We start from the raw sequence: 10,624 nt of genomic DNA on the forward strand, positions 1-10,624 counted from the left end.
AGCACCACTCCCAATGTGCTAGTGGTTAACTGGAGATATGTGTCTCATCAGCAGGTGCAGTGGCTCACACCTAGCTACTCAGGAGGCTTAGATCTGAGAATCGCAGTTTATTTTTTTAAATATTTAATCATTTTTATTGTAATTAATAGAAGGGTTACATTATATTCACCAGATAGAAGGTGCATTTCTTCGCAAACACTGATACCCCTTCTCATGTTTTTCTCCCCAGTTCGCTCCTCCTACCCCCTCCCCTCATCTTGTTTTCCCCACTTCCCTATCCTATTTCAAATAAACAAACATATATACAATATACCAAATAACAAGGTAAGATACTGTAACAATATGAGAATAACCAAGGGAGAACAAAAGAGAAGAGAAATAACATAGTACCTTAAGAACAACAATCACTCATTATATGGCTCTTGTTTCTATATCCTGGAGGTTCTTTCATTTAGTGTCATACTATATGGCCTTATGTATTTAGGTTTTGCCCTATTGTGAACCTCTACTAGGAGAGTCCAAGGTTTATACTAATTATGACAAATGAGGGAAACTACTGAGTTCCTTTGGGTCTGGCTTACTTCACTTAATATGATTCTTTTTCAAGTCTTTCCATTTTCTTACAAATGGGGCGATGCCGTAGGATCACAGCACTAAAGTCCATGAGACTCATCTCTAATTAGTCATTAGGAAACGAGAAGTGGGGCTGTGGCTCAAGGGGTAGGGTGGTAGCCTTGAGCTGAAGAGCTCAGAGACAGCGCCCAGGCCCAAAGTTCAAGCCCCATGATCAACCACCCCCCGAAAAAAAGGTCTCACCAACATTTGTGCCTGGGCTAGCTTTGAACCACGATACTCAGCTCTCAGCCTTCTGAGTAGCTAGGATTACAGGCATGAGCCACCGGTGCCTGGCTTCAGAAAATATTTTAACAAATAAAGATGATAAATTACAAGTGATAGCATGACTTAGACTCATATACACAGATACACACAAATAAAGGTACATAAAGCTGGTAAAATCTGAATAAAATTAATGTGCTATACCAATGTATAATTGGTATAATTATATCAAGTTCCTGGTCTTGATACTGATTTATAAGTTATTAGGCGTTGTAAGTAGTTTTTGAAACTGGGTGAAAAGTAATTAGGATTACTCTATTATTTTTGCAAAGTTATGTAAATGTAATTATAAAGCTCAAAATATGAATACCTACAATAAAGCTACTTTATTGATCTAATTATATATAATATATACAGCATATATATAAGCTATTGGTAATCAGGATTAAATATACATCATGTGTTCCCACTTATCACCATTCTGGCCATTACTCATGGATCCCTAACTGTAAATATTTTTACGAGTGTTCATTTCTCAGTCTTCTCCATAGAAAACGAATTCATATTTATGGTTTCAAGGGCAAGCTCTACCATCATTCTTTCCGGCCACAATGTTTCATCTTTTTAGTAGATCATTCTTATAAGAGCCCCACATGGTATCTAATCCCAAGTAGACTGATGGAAAGTATCAGTGAATGAATATACAAATAATATTCCAAGTACTTATATGCAACTGGAATAATGTTGAAAGGTCCTTAGTTACTTCAATTCCAAATATAGGAAAACAAAAAATGATTCTTCTCGCGCCTCTAGGCTACCACCCTGCCAGTTTCTCCTATTCCTATTATTTTGCCAGCCTTTTATTTTGCCCTTTTTTCCATTTCTTGTAACATATTTGTACCTTCTATTTCATTCCCATAGCTCATCACTTGAGCCTCATTCTGCTCCTTAGTGTCCACTTTTCTCTCTACTCAGACTCTTGATGCAACTTTACTCTATCTTGCATGCTAAATTCCAGGTAAATTTTTCTGAAGGATTACTTTTGTCTGATCATCATAGTGAGAGCATCATGATCCTCAGTAATTATCCATTGTTATCATGTATTTTATGTATTCTAGGTTTCTTTACTTTCTCCATTGAGTTTCCACTCCAGTATAGGAAGTCTCCAATGGAGAAAGGGCGTTGTCAGCTGCTTTTTCCTCCTCCCAATTCTACTTCTCCCTCTTCAATGGCTGCCTTTGGTCTTTTCAGAGCCATGACAGAAAGGTGAAATGGTGAGATGGAAAAGCTGTTTAATTGTGGGATTCTGGTTGGCATTAGCAGCACAGGTGACTTTCCTGATGAGAACTTTGGACTACATTTCTAGCTAGATGATGGTCTAGCCGCTGGACTTCTGAGTTGTGAGGCTCTCAGGCAGGCTGTTGTCACACATGTCAACAGGAGTTCAGAGCTGGCTCTCCACTAAGCCTTTCTCTATTATAGGACATTTTGTGCTTGTTTCATTCTAACACGTTGGCTTTTTTTTTCCAGTCCTGGGCTTGAACTCCGAGCCTGAGCACTGTCCTTGGACTTTTCTCAAGGCTGGAGCTCTACCACTTGAGCCAAAGCACCACTTTCAGCTTTTTTTTTTCTATGTATGTGGTACCGAGGAATAGAATACTCATGCATGCTAGGCAAGCACTCTACCACTAGGCCAAACTCCTGGTCCACCCATTGGCTTTTATTTTCCTTTCTTGCTTTTCCTCCTCTCAAAATGAGTGCAGTTACCAACTTACCTCAGCACACACATCTTCCCCTGAAGATTTGTTCCTTCTCCCAATGATTGCTATAGTCTAAAGTCCCAGTTTCGTCTATACCACAGAAGTCATTTCTCCTTAAGATGTATATCACATAATATGTCACATATTATATATGTAATACTGACTGAGTCATTTTAATATTCCATTAGATTAAAATAACATGTTCATGACTGGCTCAAAGCCTGTAATTGAGACTTGTGGGTTGCTTTAGTCTCACAAAAAAACATTTCCATTTGAAAGAGTGACGGACAGAAAAAATATAATTATATAGATTTGAGTATTTGTGGATTATTTTATAAAAAATAAGTGAGGGCTAGCCTCGAGCAAAAAATGTCCAAGGAAAAAAAATTTAAAAAATTTAAAAAAAGTATCCAAGAGCACTCAGTGCCCAGGCCCTGAGTTCAAGCCCCAGTCCTGACCAAAAAAAAAATAAAATAAAGAAGTGAGTCTCTCATATCCATGAAAGTAACTGTTAATTACCAGTGATGTGTGAATTTAAGCAGAAATTAGACACAGAGAATGCTTATATCCAGGACTGTGAGCTTGGCAATTTGTAGTTTTATAGTTATAGCTGATCATTTTTTGGTACAGGTCTTCTCAGAAAGTAGACACCACTTTCCCTCTCCTTGTAGTCTTGGACTGCTTCTAGTAACCAGACTGTGATGGAAGATATGTGCTGGCATGTTGAAATGTGGTTGTAAAATGACTGTGGCTCCTGGGTTGAGTGCATTTTCTTGCCCCCTTTCTCTCTCACCTCTCCCTCTTCCTTCTCCTCCTCCTCCTCCTCCTTCTTCTTCTCCACCTGCTCTCTTCCGCCCTCTTTCATCCCTCACTCTATCCCTTGTTTGTCCAAAGAGGGGCATTATATGATCCTGTCAGTGGAAGATCTGCATAACACAGAAACCAGTATTATTCAAATAATTAATACACGATGTTTCAAAATCACACATTATTAAAAGAGCCCTTCAATAAGCAAGATGAACCAAGCAATTTTTAATGTAACTGAGTATTAAACATATGGTTTACAAATTGCAACTATCCGTTAAGAAACTACCATTTGTTAGATTCTGATGTAGGATCAGAGATTATTCAGTTATCTGGAAAGACTACTAAAATACTCTTTTTCACTTTATAACTACTTATCTGTACCAAGCAGATATTTTTTTCAGTCAAAGCAATGTACTGCAACAGAGTAAATTCAGATGCAGATATGAGAAACCAGATGGCTTCTGTGAGATTAGATATTAAAGAGATTTACAAAAAAAATAAAGCCATCATTCAGCTTTGTTATTTAGCTTTGTATTTTTTTTTGCTATTTTGAAAAACAGTTTCTTCTGATAGCAAATGCTATAGTTGTTTTAAAATAATTTTGGCCCTTGATATGTCAAAGTACTCCCCAATATCTAGCAGCTTAACATAGTAAAGATTATCTTACTGTTTTGGTAGGTCAGGTATTCCAGTACAGCTTAGTTAGAAACTAAAACAGTAACCAAAATATCAGCAGAGCAGCAGTCATCTAGGAGTGTGTAAGGGAGGCAAAGAGTACACCTCCAAGCACACTTATATGGCCTTTGATAAGAAGCTGACTCCTTTTTTGCTATTAGCAGTATCATTGATTCTTTCCATAAAGAGAATAACACGAAACATAGAAGCTGGCCTCTGTGAGAGAGAACAAAGACAGATGGAGACACAGGCTCAGAGAGACAGGGACACAGTTTCTGTGAAGACTTGATCTCAAAAGTAGTATGTTATCATTTCTGCTACAGTCTGGTCTTTGAATGGAGTCAATATTATATAGCCCATGTTCAAAAAAAAAGGGTTACTCAGTGCATGAACTACAGAAGGCAGGAAAAGTAAGTGCTATTTGCACTTGAATTAATACTTAACAAATTTCTTATTTTAATTTCTAATATGGTAATTATCAATACATGTAATTTATATGCATGACCAATATGTGTCTCAATAAACAATTAGGGTTTTAAAGTTTTTATTGTTATCATAAAGGTGATGTACAGAGGGATTGCAGGTACATAAGTCAGATAAAGATTGTAAGCAGGTTTAAAAGGCTGAAAAGTTTGAAAACTACTGTTCAAGAAATATGAGGGGCCGGGAGTTTGGCCTAGTGTTTAAAGTGCTTGCCTAGCATGCATGAAGATCCGGGTTCGATTCCTCGGTACCACATACATAGAAAAAAAGCCAGAAGTGGTGCTGAGGCTCAAGTGGTAGAACTCTAGCCTTGAGAAAGTCCAAGGACAGTGCTCAGGCCCTGAGCTCAAGCCCAGGACTGGCAAAAAAAAAAAAAAAAGGAAATATGAACGTTGGCTTTCTACATGGTAAAGTACAGAATTTTATCAGGAGTTGATAATGTGTCTTTTCTTTTGTTTTGTGTTTTTGGTTCCTGTCTTGAAGCTTGAAGCCAGTGTCTAACCACTGTTCCCAATGTTATTTGCTCTCTTCCTCCTTCTTTCATCCCTCCCTCCATCCCTTGTTTGTGGTCATTCTCCACCACCTGAGCTGCAACTCCACATCCAGATGTTTTGGTGGTTCATTGAAGACAAAACATCTCACAGACTGCTGCCCACGCTGGCTTCGAACTGTCATGTTCAGCCCCTTGAATAGCCAGGATTACAGGTATTAGCCACTAGTGTTCAAATATAGATGTTATTTTTATCATTACTTATGGCTTAATCTCTTTTTCCCCAGACAATAGTATTTATGATAGTGTTGTAAAACTGATAAACATAGTAGCCTTTGTCAGATGTATGTATAAGGTAAGTATATCAAAACTTTTAAGTACTTCATATAGTGCAATATTTATTATATCTGAGAATACTTCATTTAAAAAGTTAATAATGTTTATCTAACATGTTAAATGCTTAGCTTCCAGTATTCAATGACTAGTGGTTTACTATTATTTGCTAGATTAGTTGGTTCAGTGCTCTAGTGTTGTCTCCGGAGTTGCTTCTGATGATTTAGGAAGTGCTATTATTCCATCTCTTCCAGAAGGAAGGCAGAAAGGTTTCCTTGTCTGTTTTCTTCCAGTTGCCCTTGGCTCACAATCTTTTGTCAAAGTGATGTGTTTGGCTAGTGGTATGTTCACTTGCCCTTCACATGGAACAAGTATTTGTATACAAAGAAACTGAGACACATTTAAGAGGATTGGTGCCCACTGACTGAAAGTAAATATAGTGAGAGACAAGGTGAGATAAAATTACACATGATGATTTACATCTTGTCTGGACTTAGTTCTAAAGAGATAGCTCTTGGAACTGCCAATGCTAGATCAAAACAAAGGGTGATATGTGTTCTCTAGTATTCACTATGGAATGGATGCATAAAGCAGTTTTTAAATCATATGGATTTACTTGGAACAATCAGGTTTCTTTTTAGGTTATGTTTGAGAATTATTGTTTTGACAGGAAGATTTCATTGCACAGCTAGATAATGAAGTTATATACCTTACAACTGTAAGTTAGGGAACCAAAACAAAAATCAACATTTTAAGTCTTTTTCTGTAAAGATGACAGTTTAAGTAGGAAAAAAAAATGTAAGATTTCCAAAGGTCATAGTAACATACAGACTATGAATAATATCTAAATATATTTCAAATGCATTTATTTTCTTATCTGGAAATTTTTAAATTATACATTGCTTGTTTCCACCATAAAGGATACTTTCTGGAGATAGTCGCTCAAAACCCTTTATTGAACAACGATGACTAATATCTGATGAGTGGAGTGTTTAAAAATATCTGTTTAAAACACACATTTTATAGTTCAAAAACTTCTAAAGCTAAAATAAGATCTACTTGTCAATCAGGCAAATGTTTAATATTTTACATGCTACGCAGATGGGAAGTTTTCACCTCAATGTATGAGCAAGATGCTAATGAGAGAAACCATTTTTCTAGGCTTAAAGGAAATAGCAAATAAGTAGTTTGACTTCACTGGTTCATACAAGCTTTTCTCTTTTATTTACTACTTTTCTACAGTGCTGAAAGTATAGTAGTGCCCAATAAATACTATCAAAAGTCCCCATATCATATTAAAGGAAAAACAATTCAGTAACACTTTAAAAATTATAGTAGCATGAACTGTATTCAGGATCTCAGTGATAGGCACAAGCTCAAAAATCCAGTGATAAGGGGAAGTTCTTGCTAAACCTGACTGAAGAATGCTCTTGCTACAGCTGCTTTCTAAGGAATGAGCATAAGAAAAGGTCTAAGAGCCTGATCCAAATTTATTCATGCAAAGAGCCTTTGCCTACCACCATTACTGACTGATCTTAACAATATTTCACAAAAGTTATGGCAAAAAAAATTGTTCTTCAGGCCAGGCACCAGTAGCTCATGCCTGTAATCCTAGCTATTTCATGCCAACCTCGGGCATGAAAGTCTGTGAGACTCATCTCTAGCCACTAGAAAACCAGAAGTGGTGCTGAGGCCCAAGTGATAAAGCGCTAGCCTTGTGCTGAAGAGCTCAGGGACAGTGCCCAGGCCCAGAGTTCAAAAGAAAATGTTCTTCACGCAATTTCATCATTTTTTCTTGTAGTTTCTAGAAATAAATTACTGATGCTTGGGCTCATGCTAGCTACTCAAGAGACTGAGATCTGAGGGTGTGAGGTTCAGATCTAGCCCTGGGAAGACTAATCCTTGAGGGTTTGGGGTTTTTTTGTTTGCTTTGTTTTGTTTTGTTTTGCCAGTGCCCTACGGCTTGAGCCACAGCACCACTTCTGGCTTTTTCTGTGTATGTGGTATCAAGGAATCAAACCAAGGGTTTTCATGCAAGGTACCAGCTACCCTTCCAGATTAATCCATGAGATTCTTATCTCCAGTTAATCCCCCCAAAAGTTGGAAGGGAAAGTATAGTTCAAGTGGTAGAATATCAGCCATGAATGAAAAAACTGAAGAAGAGAGTGAAGCTCTGAGTACTAGTCCTTGAAAGGCATAATGAATTATAGCACACTGGCTAGGGTGCTCTTTCCTGCCTCTTCCCATTCCTCCATGTCTTCTTCAGAAGTACTTACCACTGTTCTATACTTTTGTGCTTACTTCTCTCTTAGTTATTATTATTATTATTATTATTATTATTATTATTATTATTATTATTATTATTATTTGCCAGTCCTGGGGCTTGAACTCAGGGCCTGAGCACTGTCCTTGGGCTTTTCCTCAAGGCTAATGGTCTACCACTTGAACCACAGCACCACTTCCAGCTTTTTTCTATGTATGTGGTATCGAGGAATTGAACCTGGCTTTTGATGCATGCTAGGCAAGCACTCTACCGCTAAGCCAAACTCCCGGCCCATCTCTTAGTTTTTAAAGAAATGGTTTTATCACATATGTGTATAAAATTTGTACTATCTTAAATGGTTTTGATATTTTATTGTGCTTCATCTCCCCCACATTTGCTTTATCTCATTTAAATTGATCACATTGCTGATGTTCGTTCATGAATATCATTTCATGCAGTGATTTACTTTACTGTTGTATACTAACCATTATGAACACACTTTAATCACTTATTAATTATAAATTTGTGAATATTTGCACTGCTTACAATTCATTGATGTTGTAATTAGTGCAGCAGTGAACATGTATACATCCACTGTACTCCCGATTCCAGTAGGAATACATACTGGGAACTGAAGGACCTTGCACTTGCTAGGCAGGTGCTATGAGTCATGCCTCTAATCTTTTTGCTGTAGTTATTATTATTATTATTATTATTATTATTATTATTATTAAAGGTGTGCTTTTACCCAGGGGTTACCATCAAATTGCAATTCTCACATACCTTCTTTGTAGCTGGGATTATAGACATGAAATCACCATGCCCAGCTTATTTATTAAGATGGGACCTTGCTAACTTGCTAGGAACATAGGGATGTACCATCCAAAGAGTGCTAAAGATCATTGTTCCAGGTTTAAGCCATTTTCCCACCTCCCATACAGCTGGGACTACAGACATCTGCCACCATGTCCGGCCTGACTAGGTCTTTATAACAGATATTAAAACCACTCCTATCATTAAATTGATTTATGTGAAACTTCTCACTACATTCTAAGCAAAGAGGTACTCAACCAGGCTTTCAGTTGTAACATGACCTCATATTTCCAAATAATATGGAAACAATATCCAAATAGTTCGGTTTTTCTTTCAATTGAGGAAATATTTTCATTTTACAGTTATGCATAATATTTCAAGGTTAAAGAAGCTGATGAATTTTAATTATTCTCACTGGATTCCCTGCTAATGCTAGTGTTTCTATAACTTGGGTTCTATACTCCATATTGTTCTAAATTTTCTAAAATTTCTTTATTCAATGTAAAGAGTTCATATATTTAGAAATGTAAATCATTTGATGGATATTGAATCTTGAATTATTTTCAGTTTATACTACCCAGAAAACAGCTCTCACCTCTGTCTTTTTACATGTTACTACAGAGAATATTTTTCATTGAGATATATTTGCAAGGTGACAGTGGTTGTTAATAGTTACTGTAACTTAGATCTGCACAGTCTCTAAGCATGCTGAGAGCTGGAGAAATACAGTCCAGTGTCCACTAGAACTGATCTTGTCATAGAGAGAGCAGCTGAGGGAATGGCTTCCAATTCATACCCTCAATTTGTGCCAAGAACAAGTTTGAAAAAATCACATGATTTCTCTTTCTCAAACAATTCCCACAAATAGGCCTCGAAACATTGCAGCTTGAGCCAAAGACAAGGCTTAAATGGTGGGTAGGTTTTGCAGTTTAGTAGACAATGACATTAGGAATGCTGTTTTCTATCAGTGAAATTCGAAGTAGGTTTTTATGGAAGGGTCCAATCAGGAAAGTTGTTAGGTTCCAGGCCCTGGGTGCACATTGAAACATGCTGAAATCCAGGTGAACAGGCGCCAGCCCACTGCTGACTTGTATCCAGGTTTCATAAACTTTCCAAAGTCAAGATAGTGTTGTATAACAATGCTTTCCATAATAAAGCACTTCAGGTACATTAAGAATTGTCAACTTTAAAACTTAGTATTCTTAAGTTGACAGAGTCTGGTAGACAACACAGTTGAAGTCACTCGTGTCTCAAACCTCTTTATTTCTCTCAATTGTTTTCTGTCACTGTTACTATTTTCATTTGAACTATTCATTTTCTTCAAAACTGTGTGCAAATCTAAAGTGCTATTTTTCTGTAGTAAAGCCTTCTAAATACAGACAAACCTATAGGATTCTTGTAAATGAACCATGTGTTTATAATTGTTTTCTGATTTTGTCAGTATCCAGACACAAAGGAGGATAATCACTGAATTGTTATTTATTTTGCCTAATTTTAATATAAAATGCCTAAGAGGTAGGTATTAAAATACAATTAAATGCCAACCAACATATCATAAGATCCTAAGTAGAAGGTAAGTGTGACTGACTAGGATTTTCTCCCTTCAAGAAAACCTCTAGATTTTTAAAAATCATTCAAGTCTAAATTAAATTAAAACTAAAATATGAGTTGAGTTCACCATCTCTTAACTCTTTCACACCCAAGTATAACTAGATAGGAATCAACCAAATCTACCTAATACAAATATTTCCAGGAATAGTGAGGTAAAAGCAATGATCTGCATTTGCAAAGTCCTGGGTGGATAAATGTTAAAGAAAGAAATGTGATTGTAAAGAAAATAAACCAAAAACTTCACTATTTTGCCTCATGATTCTTATTTGGTGAAGGATATACGATCCATTCAGAAGTCTTTCTGAATTACCTGTTTGTGTTTCCTTTTCGTTTGGCATCATATGGAAAACATTTTTTTTTTCTCAGATGATCCACTATTGGATCCTGCAGAATGCAGGATACAATTCAGTTTCTATTGTAGACCATCTTAGTAAGGTTCATTTTTTAATCCTCTCCCTCCTCCCCTCATCCCTTCAAACACATTCTTCTTCCTCCCACTGTCAGAATGACTTCAGAAGATTCTGTAACAAGTTCTCAGAGGCCCATTGTGCA

At 36.7% G+C, this 10,624-nt stretch overlaps 1 long non-coding RNA gene across 1 annotated transcript; it reads right to left on the reverse strand.

Moving 5' to 3' along the window:
• Positions 1–3,159: 3,159 nt before the first annotated feature.
• On the reverse strand, positions 3,160–10,558 carry LOC150064197 (uncharacterized). Its single transcript, XR_016535134.1, has 3 exons — positions 10,383–10,558; positions 4,072–4,295; positions 3,160–3,523 (listed from the first exon to the last, which is right to left on the reverse strand). It is a non-coding gene; the product is annotated as an uncharacterized LOC150064197 (long non-coding RNA).
• Between the last annotated feature and the right edge of the window lie 66 nt (positions 10,559–10,624).

This window comes from Megascapheus bottae, chromosome 4 (genome assembly GCF_031878675.1).
Source record: "Megascapheus bottae isolate mThoBot1 chromosome 4, mThoBot2.hap1, whole genome shotgun sequence".
Lineage (NCBI taxonomy): Eukaryota > Metazoa > Chordata > Mammalia > Rodentia > Geomyidae > Megascapheus > Megascapheus bottae.